Raw genomic sequence first — 13,617 nt, 5'->3', positions numbered from 1 at the left:
CCATATAATTCAACTGTGGTTTCAGTTGAACTACTGTTATATAAGTCACTATTTTATTAATTTTTTTTTTTTTTTTTTTTCCTTGACCCACACTCTTGCTATGATTTGTTGATGCCAGAGGCAGTTTACATGGAGGTTATTTTTAATAAGGGAATGTTTTATTCATCAATGCATAGGTTTCCTTCTTATATTCATCACTGGTAATTGCTGGACTGGAAACTTTTCTGAAATATTCACATTAATGTGCAAGGCAGCAAACGTCTGGCTTCTGTGTTCCTGTAAACAGCTTTGTTGCCTAGTTAAATGTCACCCCAACTGTGACTGATTTGCGAAATTTCGCCGCCAACTTCACCCTACAAAGAGGTCGAGGCAAATGCAAAAAACGGTTAATTTTGAAAATAAATCCATCTGGAGGATTAACATTTACTCGGCTTCTCCTCGCAAAGCTCCTCCAGAGGGACGAGTCAGGTACAGATAACACACTTTTGGGGGCTGCTATCATGAAAAGGTGCTTCCCTTGTCTCCTGCCCCTCTGGGCTCTTTGAAATAATGGGTCGTGCATCCATTTGGTTGAGAACGCGGGAAGTCTTTCCCAATGCCAGGCTAATTAAGCCGGGGCCTCCATGAATTATTCTGATTTGGTGCTCATTTGAATCCCGCATAAATTATCCACACTCTTATCTGCACAATAAGTTGTTTTGAGGCGGATTAGCGTAATGGGATTAGTTAACGTAGTGCGTTGCATGCTGTTCCATAATGAACAATAAAAATGACAAGTGTTTCCAGGTCATGTTTCAGGAGCACTAAAGGGTTAGTGCCCCTTGATTCGTGCTCCACCACTCCAGCACTCTTTTGTCCTGGAGAATGAATGCAACGGACAATTACTAGGCCATAATGACATGTTAGGTTGTAGCCCGTGTTTTGAGCTGAATTTGATTAATTAATTAGCAATAGGAGTGTGAGGACTTATGCATTCATTTTAACGTTATGATTAACGCATGTTACATACTTTCGGTACTAATCAAATTTTCAGCATGTCAGAGTTGTGATGAAATGAAAGTACAGACAGATCTTTTTCTTTAGTATTGTGTCGTAAATTTCTAAATATCGTTTGTAGGGTGAGGAATTGGTTCTATCCAATGGGTTGTTGATTGGATTTTGAGATATGGGCATTTCACTCAAAAATGTATGCGAGTTTGTAGACAATAGATTGATTGAAGAAGTCTGACATACATCACCACACCACACATGGATGAATCGTTCACAATAAGCTGCAACATGTAGATATGTGCGTTTTTACTTCATTTAGTAGATATGTTGCATTACTTTTCTGCTTAATTTATTTACTGGCAAATACAAATCCCATGTCCCATTTTGAAAAACAAAACACAATTGTTACTTATAGAAAGAAAATGATTTATTATGTGTTTGTTTGTTTAATGTTAGTGATACTTGCCTGGCAAAACAACCACCTTAATTGTACTATTATTATTACTAGTAGTAGTATTAATTGTAGTAGTATATTTTTAACTATATTTTTCAGTTTTCATTAAAATATTCTATGATTTTTTATTTTATTTTATGGTAAATACTTTTATTTATTATTATTTTTATGTCAAGTAGCATGTTGAAGTTTAATATTAACAAATAAAAATCCAGTCCCACATCCACATTTTGAGGTTACAGGCACATTTACCTTTGCTCAGTGAAGTTTTGTGGGTGAAATCTAGTCGAATACAAATTCAAATGGCATAAACATTCATCACACAGATTTTGCTCTTGTTCAAGTTGGTCATGCAAATTTGCCATTTTGACCAGCAGAAAAGCTGCTTGGTTTGAGACTGACCGAACACTGAGCTGTTATTTATAAATCGCAATGCTATTGACAATTAATCTGCTATGTTGAATCTGAAATGTTGCTAATATAGCTATATATATATTGCTTTATAGGAGTTATAATATGTCTGAGCATGATGGGTGTTGTAGTTCTGAGCGCGTGTAATACTGTTGTAGATGTTATTTGTAGTGACATATATAAAATAAAAAATACAGAATATTGTAGCCCTGCATTTTTTGAAAGTAATGCTCCCCACCAATCAATGCTGGCTGTTGATTGAACCTCAGCTTCCCCAACCACGTCCACTATTCATCACGTGTTGCTTTAGAAGCGCATGGTATACACGCTGTAATGCTGGACATTGTTGGAGGTCACCCAAGGTTGTAGTGTGTTCATAACGCTCAGACTGTTCAGACTCTTGTCGTATTGAGACCTTGAGAACACCTGGTCCATGCTTAGTCCATGCTGGCCCAAAGGAGATTTACAGCTTCAGTGATGAGGCAGAATGAGCTTCAGCTGTTTGTCATCACACACTGCTGGCAACTTTCACAACCCCTGCTCTCGGCTCTTGGAACCCTATTGCTGGTTTTATTCTTCTCATTATTTTTCTTTTTGTTTTTATTATTCATTTTTTTTATCCTAAAATTGTCCCAGAAGAGGTTGTGTTCCCTTTTTTTGGGAGTTGCTCTGTGAAAAGTTCTATATTTGTATATTTCTCTATGTCTCAGGAACCATATGGGCTCGATTTTTGAAGTCTTTCCCAGCTGTTCATCCAAATTGCATGAAAATTGGCGTATATCATCTAGAGACAACCTTGACAAAAGTTGTCAAAATAATTTTGATTTGTTAAATCACAGATTTGAGCCATTTAACATTTTCAGGCATTGCACATAATGACTAAATTGGCTTGTATCCTGTTAACGCAAAATCCAAAGTTCACAAAACTTGATACACACATATTTCAAGGCCATGTGAGGATGTATACCAAATTTAATCAATTTCTGATTCTAGGGAAAGTTATAAGTCAAACAAGACTGGAGCCTAATGTAAGAATTAACATTTGCATTGAAAACCGCTGCATTTACGTCATCCACACAATCTGTTCTTTCAGATTTCACATTTCTGGTAAATTTTGGGATAATTCTGGTGGCTATATATAGCCCAGGTCCCCCTCTATCAATGCAATTCTTTTTTTTTTTAATCAATCACTAATGATGCAGTTTTTCATAACAAGCTGACAAGTGACATGTCAAAGTTTAATACTTAAGCCTATGATTATGTTCAAAGCTGTAACTCTAATAGGATCAATAGTAATATATTGTCTACTTAGCAAATCCACCAACAATTATAGATGGAAGGAGGTCGAATTAACTCAATAGCAGAGGAGTCAGAGGTGGAAATGTATATGCATTTAGTGAGGGAGTGGGGAGGCTTGGGAATGTTCTTTAAGAACTGAAACGCAGGTCTGGACCCCAGCGGAGACGCTCACGCAGCAACCTCCTTCACTCTCATTACATCTACCCCTCCTCTGAGAGCCATCAGAAACTCCCATCACTGAGGAGATCACACACAGACACACACACACACACACGCTCATACACACAACTTGCCAGGAGAATATGGATTACTGACATTCAGCTCCTCTTCTCTCTCATTGTGTTTTTGTTCACACATATACAGATTCACTTCTGCAATACACACTCCTCTGCAGTCTCTCAAGGCCCATTTAACTGTAGCCCTTCACGTTTTTATCTCTTCCATCTCAGTGTGAAACACACGCGCGCACACACACACACACACAAGAGAGGTCTCTGAGGCGTTTGCAATACACTGCAATTGGAGCTCATCTGCATGCATGAGTAAACGTGCACTGATGAGCTCTGCGCTTAATGGACACACTGATTGGAAGAGCATTAAAATCAGAGCTGAAAGACAGAGGGAGGAAGAGAGGAGAAGAGAGAGATGAGGTGATCAAAGAAGAACGATAGAGAAATCACTAATCCAGAAATACTAAACAGCTGAATGAATGACCAGGCAAGTGGAGGCAGCAAAATTGAACTAAATTTTTTTGGTTGTAGAATTCACTTGAAAGCTCAAGTTTTCAAACTTTATCATACATGCACCATAAACGTGTCTGACATTCTCTTTGACCCGGCCTTTAACATCAGCTCCTAACCGGGTGTCCACGCCTCACTCGACCCTGTTAGCATGTCAGGCGGCTCACTGCACCTGATCTGTGTGTGACATTAAAAGGACAGGTCACCCTCATATTATTCCAAACTTAAATGAATATATTTTATATTGATATATAAATTAATATTGTATTATTTATCATCTTAAAAATAAATATATTTTATGTTAAAATTAGGGCTGTCAAGGAATATGTTTTTTTTTTTTTTCTAATTACATGATGTGCCAATTAATTCATCAGATTAATTGTAAATTAATTTCACATCAATTTGTGCTAAGAAATTACCCCCCCCCTCCCCCGAAAGACAGTTTAAAGTCATTATAGTGTTAAATAAAAAAAAATAAAAAAAACATTGCATAGACATAATGAAGTAGCTTTAGAAAGACATTTTTGATTCAACAGTTTATCACATAAACTCTTAAGGCTAAATGTGAAGTGGCACAGATTCTTCAGAGGTGGCATGACACTGCAACTGGAATTGCATAATGCTATTTTAGCATTATTAATCAGTTTTAAATGGGCATTAATGTTTTTTTTTTTTTTTTTATAAAGAATATTTAAATATTAAATTATTCATTTATGAAATCATTTATTTCATTTTTTTTCATATCTAAATATGAAACGAAAACCGCCAGTTTTGCCATATTGCTAAACTATATCACATGGTGTAAATATAAGACAAAAACCTGTACGGGACATTTTTGCCTCCATATCTTGAATTTCTGGGGCATATTACTGCATTCTAATAGGCTTCACTACCCAGTCATTTTTTCTTTGTGCATCACGTTCATCTGCTCTGTGTAATGTAATATTACGTAAAGGTCTAGTGTGCATTAAATGCATTAATAACTTTAACTTATATATATATTTTTTCCATTATTAATCGCACCAAATTAAAATGTTAAACTTTACAGGCCTAATTAAAATATTAAAAAAAAATATAAATGATGGAAATTTAATTGTAAGTTATATTAACTATTGGCCTCAAAGATATGGGCAGTTTGAGTAGTATGTGCTGGAAGAGTGGAGAAATAAGGGATGGAAGCAGAAGTAAAAGACATAAGAGTCTTCTTCAGAGTGAACTGGGGCACAGGGAGGAGGGGAGCGTTAGAGATAAAGAAAACCACTCCTGTTTTCACGCGACTGGTCACGGCAACTCTGGCTCAGGGGCAGACATGCCTCTACGGCTTGCATTAGTGGACAGACTGGACACTATTAATAGGATGTAATTGCTAATCCTGATGCTCTCTCACATTGAATTACTCCATCCACATCCCACAGACCCTTCCCCCTTCACTGACCTTCAAACCTCCATGTAGCACCATCCTGAACTCCCATCACAACCTCCAGCCTGGAGCGACAGCGGGCCTCAGGGTCCGAAGGGGGTCCGAAGGGGGAAGAGCGCAGATGCCTGCCCCCAACCATCTTTGTTATTTTCCCTTGTTGAGTGCACATGTTGCTGGGGAGGATTGTGGGTAATGGTACCTTTCAATACATAGGGCTTAGATGCATGATGTAGGCTTTTATATGCTTTTCCATTTGCACAGCCAGATCCCTCGAATTTTTCCAAAGTAGTACGTTCTCACTCATTAGTTTAACGTAAACACAGAACTCTTTACCATGAAGAGGTAATTACGAAAACACTGGAGAACAGCACACCAGCTACATTCACCATAATCAACCTCAGTCACAGATAAATGAAGCTGCCGTATTTAATGACTGAAACTTTGACTGATGTGAGCTGTGGAAAGTGGTCATAATATCTACAGTTGTTTGTCTAGATATTTCTGAAAGGACACAAACTGTTAAATTTCAGTTTTTGGTTTCAATCTTTTTATGTCTTTTCACAAATTTAATTTAATTTTACTCCACTTGTGGGGTTACAAATTACAGATTGTTTTTATTTTTTTTATGAAATGTACTATATATTAAAAACATATTTTGTAGCATAAAATTATATCTATGCATTAGTTATAATCCGTTTATTACATGTTACCTGCTAAAATGAAATAAAAAGTTTAAAAATGTTATTAAAAATGCACAAAAAACTTTTTTCCAAATTTTATATGGAATATGTATTTTCCCCCAAAAAATTTTTACTCTACAACTGTGAGGAAATAGCCAGAAAGCTATATATATAGAGAGAGAGAGAGAGAGAGAGAGAAATAAAAAGCAGGACCATTTAACTTTGAGTCATGTTTGTTCACACATAAGTGCCAAAACCTTTATATTTATATTTAGTTTTGTGCTATACTTATGAAGTAAAAAAAAAAAAAAAAAAAAAAAAAAATAGGTGAACATTTTCACTCAAAAATAGCAGAAGCTCTTCAGAGGGTTAATTAAGGTATAAGAATATCTTAATCTTATTCTGATTAGAATTTAAGTTGAAAAAGTTGATAAATTAAACCAAATATTCAAACATTTTATATAATTATTTCAACTCATTGGATTTTACCAAAAATGCTTTAAAAAGTCCTTGTCAAAATTTGTACTACTAAAATAAAATAGCTATGCTATTGTAATACAATATTGTCTTTTTGCGGTAGTCATTTACCCCCTTGTTTTAGACGTGTTATAGTGTGCTGTTACAGAAGCTGCACATTCATTGTGACTTACACATAGTTTTTTTCTTATATTTTGATTAAAATTCAAAGTAAAGTAAGTTCCTATTTTTTAAGACAGTAAAAGGTGTCTGCTAAATGCGTAAATGTAAAAGTATCAAGCATTTATAGTTTGTCAGTATCATCATTTCTGCATAACTAGCTGCCAACTAATAGTTCCCTGCAACATAGTCAAATAATTGGCCACTTCACCTTTAAAGAGTGTGACAGCGAACAGGAAGTGAGACACAGAGGACTTGAGATATTGCAAAGTGATCACTTGTCAAAATGCCAGAACCTCGGGTGGTGTTGCCCATCTGTCTCCTCTATATGACAGAGGTGTTGTTTGTGTCATGACCTCCTGAAATGAAAAGAAATTAAAACAAAAGAAGTGAGATCATCCCTCAGCAGGCTTAAAACAGGGCTGTGTAAATATCATATCTCTCTTAAAATAGTCCTCACCTTGGTGGTCTGAACCGATTCATCGACAGGCTTCCTTCAGGGGTCACGGAGGGAGATATTCTCACCTCTACCCCCCCCCCCATTCCATTATCCACCTGCCAATCAAACAGCCTCCGCTCACAGAAGGGTGCACAGGGGTATAACCAGAGCCGCCTTCCAGAAGATGAGCTCTTGGAGACCCAATCAAATAAATAAAGTAATTGATATAACAGAGATTCCCATTAAATATGAATGAAATTTAATTTAAAAGCTTTTATTAGGCATGCATTATGACACGCATGGGGTGATTGCTCATCATTGTGCATTTTGAAATGAGAGATTGGGTGCAATGAGAGGCCCGCTCTGTTCAAACCTCATAAGCGATCATACACTGCTGGCTGCCCATCACAGAACCACCAGGTGCAATTGCATTTGGAGATATGTCATTGCATCCGGTTTCCAGTCCCTTTGGGTCAACAAGGTACTAAGGGGGGAATGTAAGGAATATAAATTTGGACAAAGTTGAAACCAAACACCCGTGTATCTCTCAAATTTGTAAAGGCTTTTTCAGAGAGGCAGGACTTGAATATCACAGGGTTTGTTCAGGCATATTTGCTCTCAGGTTTGAATAAGAGCCTAAAACACAATTATTGCTGTGATCAACAGACTGCTGCTTTTCTAAGAGCTCTGATCTGCTGAAGTTACATTGAGAATCACTTCGTTTTGATCAGCGTAAAAGCACAGCACTTTTTGCTTTGTGAATTGCGTCCCTCTGGACGATGATAATCTTAACAAGACAACAAAAACAGCTTGTGAAGAGCATTGTGAGAGCTTTTATCAGACAAATGGAGGACGAGATCTAGAGACGGCGTAAGACGAAGCCAGAAAGAACAAATTATTAGAGTTTCAGCTTGCAGACCCTGATAACAAGTCTGATAACACTAGCCATTTAACAATTTAGGGAACAAGTGACCACTGAGTATGAGGTACATTAATTGGAATGAAAGGGCAGCAAATGAGGGAGAATGTTTATCTTGAGTTACTGCAGTGAAGTGCCAATAAGACGTCTTTGTACTCTCAACTTGTGATGGATAGCATAACATTTTATGAGAGATTGCAAGCACTGTCAAAAACACTCCATTAGTGAGATGCAAAAGTGCTGCACTTGAACATGTCCTTTCATTCGCAAGACAAGTATGTGTGTTTGTGAGCGTGTCTAATGAAACCTTAGTGGTGTCTTTCCATGTTAATTACCAGGAGAGTTTTGAGAACTGAGAGCTTTCAGTGTTTCCGATGTTGCGACTTGCGTCATAAACAGATATCTTATCCACTTGAAGAGGAAAATGGCAATCAGCAACATACGGGTTCTCGACCGCATGCTAATTACACAACCACAAAATGAAAGCACGGAGAGTAGTGGAAGGCCACAACCTCGGACACAGAGCCAAAGTAAGGAAGTTGATATGAATGTGGGGGAGTTGCACAGGTAAGATAAGGTGAGGGAAAATAATTATGTAGATAATGTAAATGAAACAGAAAAGAGCCCAGCTATAGGGACGCCAGTAATGAGACACTGAGAGTGAGTCAGAGAATTACAAAACAGTAGAGGGAATAATATCAGGAGGGGAGCGAGATGACGAGGCAGATGCGGTGTCAGAGGTTGCTGAAGATGGAATATACACTAGATAATAAACATTAGTTGAATGTGCCAGCAGTTGAAATCAGTACTCCGTAGAGGAGTGAAAGAGTCTTGAGGTCATTTTCCCTTCAGAATTTTGACATATGTTGATGTGGACATGGAAATTATTTTGTCAATTAGTTTTGACTCAAGGAACATATTCATGCAATGAGAACAGGTTGCAAAAGAGATGCTAACACGGTGAAAGCCTCACTTGCAGTTTATCACTGTATTGATATATTCTTTCTTTCTTCTTGATGTTTTACACACAGGATTCCACCCTGTTAGGAGATAGATCTCAAACTGATTATTGTTTATTACACCCTGATGTTCTTATAGATGTTCTTGAAAGATGATCACCTTGCTTTGAGATTTTACCTTCATTTTGTGTGAATTTGTAATATTTTTGGAGTCTCGGATAGTTGGAATTTAAGGTGTATTCAATGTTAAATTGGTTTGAGTTAGGTATTGCTTCTCTTACAATGAACAATTTGCAAGAGGTAGAGGCTAAACACATCCATGGCGCTTCATCTGAGAAGAAATGGCAAATTGTGTTCTCGTAAGGAGATCAGGAGACATAGACATCTGCTCCTTTTATATTCTGCAGAGAACTTTAGACAGCAGGAGCAGAAGTGAAATGTTACAAAACTTTCAACCAGTATTAGACTGGCTGAACAAAAGTACATTGATAGTCCTATAGCAGATCTGCTTTGGCTGATTTCCAGGGACAGATGGTGATGTTGGTGTGGATCATGCTGAGGTGCTGCAGGGATGTGTTTGGATGAGATCCCTTCCCAAGATTTGCCAACAGAAAGTTCTGACACAGCTAAGAAAATTAATACAACTTTTGAAATCCTGGAGACCTGTTGTAATCTTATGCAGGGACTGTGAACGGTTATATGGGAGTGCAGTTATATTCATAACTGAGAGATAATCAAGATTTAATTCAGGGCTGCCATCTTTTTTGGGGAAAATATTAATTGGAGTTTTAATGGGAGCTGGGACGGATCATCATTCATCTGTAATGAATATTGAAACACTTGCTTTGGCAGGAATAACATTGTTCTACAGATCAAGGCTGCAACCATGAAAAGTAACTTTTCTTTGGAACTAAATTTGGGGTTCTGGCCAAAAGAAGATCTATTGCTACACAGCCCAGCCTTGGCTCTGTAGCCAGCTACCTTGAAGGAGGCACTGTTTGCTATAAGAATAGCCAAACTTTCCACTTGTTACCTATAGATGGGTGAATATCTGCTGAGAACTTGGCAAAGGGCCACACACTTGGCACAAAGACTGCTGACTGTACTCTCTGAGGCATTACCACCCACATCCAAACTCACGCTAGAGACGCAGGTTTCAGAGACAAGACAGATGAGCACATCTATTCTTCAGCAAGAATGACATGACACTAAGGGAGATGACAGACCTGCCCTCCTAAAGGTAGTTGGGAGACCTTGTATCGCAGTGATGGGGAAAAGGACTGGTGTCTTGCAGTTTCAGTTTAGGAGTTGGTAAACCAGGGGTTCTCACCCTCACCCAAAAATATAAATTTACTGAACATTTACTTACCCTCAGGACATCCAAGATAAGTTTGTTTCTTCATCAGATTTGCAGTGAATGGGTGCCATCAGAATGAGACAGCTGATAAAAACAGCTGATAAAAACATCACAATAATCCACAAGTAATCCACACTACTCCAGTCCATCAGTTAACATCTGGAGAAGACAAAAGCTGCGTGTTTGCAAGAAGAAAAAAAAAATCCATCATTCAGACATTTTCAAGAAACAAACTCATCTACATCTTGGATGGCCTGAGAGTGAGGACATTTTCAGCAAATATGTATTTTTGGGTGATTTGTTCCTTTAAGGGAATATTTAGGGTTCAATACATCTTAAGGCAATGATTCCCAATACTCTATTTAGAGGTAAACTAAGAATACACATTTTAGAACTATTCCTACATAAACACCTGATTCAAGTCATCAGCTTGTTCCTATATAGACAGATAAAGGAGCCATCCAAACATTTGTACTGTTGGTGTGCCTCTGAAACTGACTTAAGGTCATCACAGAAAACACCACAATTATTTATCCTCATAGACTAACATTATGAGATTATTTATTTACCATGGTGTGAAAAATTTGTGTCCCCTTCCTGTTTTTTTTTTTTTTTGCCATTTGTCACACTTGAATGATTCAGATCAAACTAATTTTGATATTACACAAAGATAACCCAAGTAAATACAAAATGCAGTTTTGAAATAATAATTTCATTTATTAAGGGAAAAAAGCTGTCCATACCTGCCTGGCCCTATGTGAAAAAGTAATTGCCCCCTAAATCCAACAACTGGTTGTGCCACCCTTTGCAGCAACAACTGCAGTCAAGCATTTTCGATAACTGGCAATGAGTCTTTCACGTCGCTGTGGAGGAATGTTGGCCCACTCTTGTTTTAATTCAGCCACATTGGAGGGTTTTCGAGCATGAATGGACTGTGTAAGGTCATGCCACAGCATCTCAATCGAATTTAAGTCTGGACTTTGACTTGGCCACTCCAAAACCTTAATTTTGTTTTTCTTGAGCCATTCAGAGGTGGACCTGCTGGTGTGTTTCGGATCATTGTCCTGCTGCAGAACCCAAGTGCGCTTGAGCTTGAGGTCACAAACTGACCGACCGGACATTCTCCTTCAGGATTTTCTGATAGAGTGCAGAATTCATGGTTCCATCAATTATGGCAAGTAGTCCAGGTCCTGAAGCTGCAAAGCAGCCCCAGACCATCACACTATCACCACCATGTTTGACTTTTGGTATGATGTTCTTTTTATGAAGTATTGTGTTGGTTTTACAGCAGATGTAACGGGACACGCACCTTCCAAAAAGTTAAACTCTTGTCTCATCAGTCCACAGAATATTTGCCCAAAAGTCTTGGGGATAATCAAGATATTTTTTGGCAAATGTGAGACGAGCCTTTTGTATTCTTTTTGGTCAGCAGTGGCTTTTGCCTTGGAACTCTACCATAGATGCCGTTTTTGCCCAGTCTCTTTCTTATTGTTGAATCATGAACACTGACCGTAATTGAGGCAAGTGAGGCCTGTAGTTCTTTAGATGTTGTTCTAGGTTCTTTTATGACCTCCTGGATGACTCGTCATTGCATTCTTGGAGTAATTTTGGTAGGCCGGCCACTCCTGGGAAGGTTCACCGCTGTTACAAGTTTTCTCCATTTGTGGATAATGGCTCTGACCGTGGTTTGCTGGAGTCCCAAAGCCTTAGAAATGGTTTTATAACCCTTTCCAGACTGATACATGTCAACTATTTTGTTTCTCATCTGTTATTGGATTTCTTTAGATCATGGCATGATGTGTTGCTCTTTAAGCATGCTTCACTTTGTCAGACAGGTTCTATTTAAGTGATTTCTTATTTCAACAGGTTTGGCAGTAATCAGGCCTGGGTGTGTCTAGTGAAATTTAATTAAGCTTTCTTAAATAATGTGGTTAATCACAGTTCTTTCATGATTTAACAGGAGGGGGCAATTCATTTTTCATGTAGGGCCAGGCAGGTTTGGACTGCTTTTTTCCCTTTAATAAATTAAATCATCATTTAAAAACTGCATTTTGTATTTACTTGCATTATCTTTGTGTTTGGTTGTTCGGCTTAGAGCACTAGACGTGTAGTGTGTGTGTGTGATGTCATTTTATGAACAATAAGAACAATAATGGCTTGTTAATAGTTAAAAGCATCTTGATTTCTTACTCTTTTCTTCTCCACATTTTATTTAGTTGTCTCTCTTTTTCTGTCATTCTCAGACCATTTTAGTGCCTTGTGTGATGAAAAATGAATAAAGAAGATAAATAGCTTTCACACTGATGATTTGATACCAATCAGAGTGGAATTATATGTATCATTTCTTTCAAAGGAAGGCAATTACGATCAAACTAGCCGTTCAATCTTTCCTGTCAGGTACATGTTTTCGATTCCATGGTAAATGACAGATTCCTTTCCTTTTTTCCCCTCCTCTCTTCTGTTGTTCCCAGGCTGATGATGCCTTAAGTGCTAGTTGTTCAACTCGTTTGTCTTCAGGAGGTTGTAATTGGGCATTTCTATGGCACTAGGGAGACAATGAAAAGAAAGGGCTGGAAAGGACAGGACAGAAGTGAGGGAGGGAGGGGAAAAAGAAAACGAAAGATGCTGATGTTTTGGTGATTGTGCAAGGTTGCACAAAGGTAAAAACGACATGCATGCAAGCAATGGCAACCATGCTACTACAGCTGTTTTTTGTTCATATATTCAACTATTTTTCTGTTGTTGTCGTCTCGTTCTCATACATAACTAAATTTACATATAATTGCACTACAGATTTCCTGGGCACAAAATTTTTTTTTTTTTTGTCTTGTGAAACGTGCTGTATTTAGAGGCACAGACATGACCCATCATTAATGTGATTCAGAGGTAAGCAAACCTTCCTCCACCTGTCTTGCCCCGAGGCTGTGTGTGTGTGTGTGTGTGTGTGTGTGATCAGACTGTCCCATTGAGTATGCACTGTGAGGTGGCATATCTAGGTCACACACGCTGGCACATTACTCCTGTGGGAGCTTTCTTCTGTTTCCTTTCCTCTGTCTTGTGTTCATGTCATGGATTGTCTCCGCTTTCTGAGATCACACAGGAAGTATTGTATATGGTGCTACTGTGATCTCAGCCAATTAATTGAGACACATTCATCACACAAACACACTCTTTCCTAACACAAAATGCCACATGAATAGATGAATGTTTGCTCTTACTGGATCACAGTGTACTTATAATACAGAACCAAAGTAGACTTTTACATTTTGGGTTTTGGATTAAAAAAGAGCAATTGTAATATGGATTATTGGTC

The 13,617-nt window shown here is 38.0% G+C and overlaps 1 protein-coding gene across 3 annotated transcripts in view; it reads left to right on the top strand.

The window, feature by feature from the left end:
* The window catches only part of LOC306863618 (partitioning defective 3 homolog), a 463,239-nt gene that overhangs the window by 322,834 nt on the left and 126,788 nt on the right, over nucleotides 1–13,617 (top strand). The window lies entirely within an intron of this gene.

Source organism: Barbus barbus, assembly GCF_936440315.1.
Source record: "Barbus barbus genome assembly, chromosome: 44".
Lineage (NCBI taxonomy): Eukaryota > Metazoa > Chordata > Actinopteri > Cypriniformes > Cyprinidae > Barbus > Barbus barbus.
Note: the sequence above shows the minus strand (reverse complement) of the source record. Positions and strands in the feature narration are given on the sequence as shown.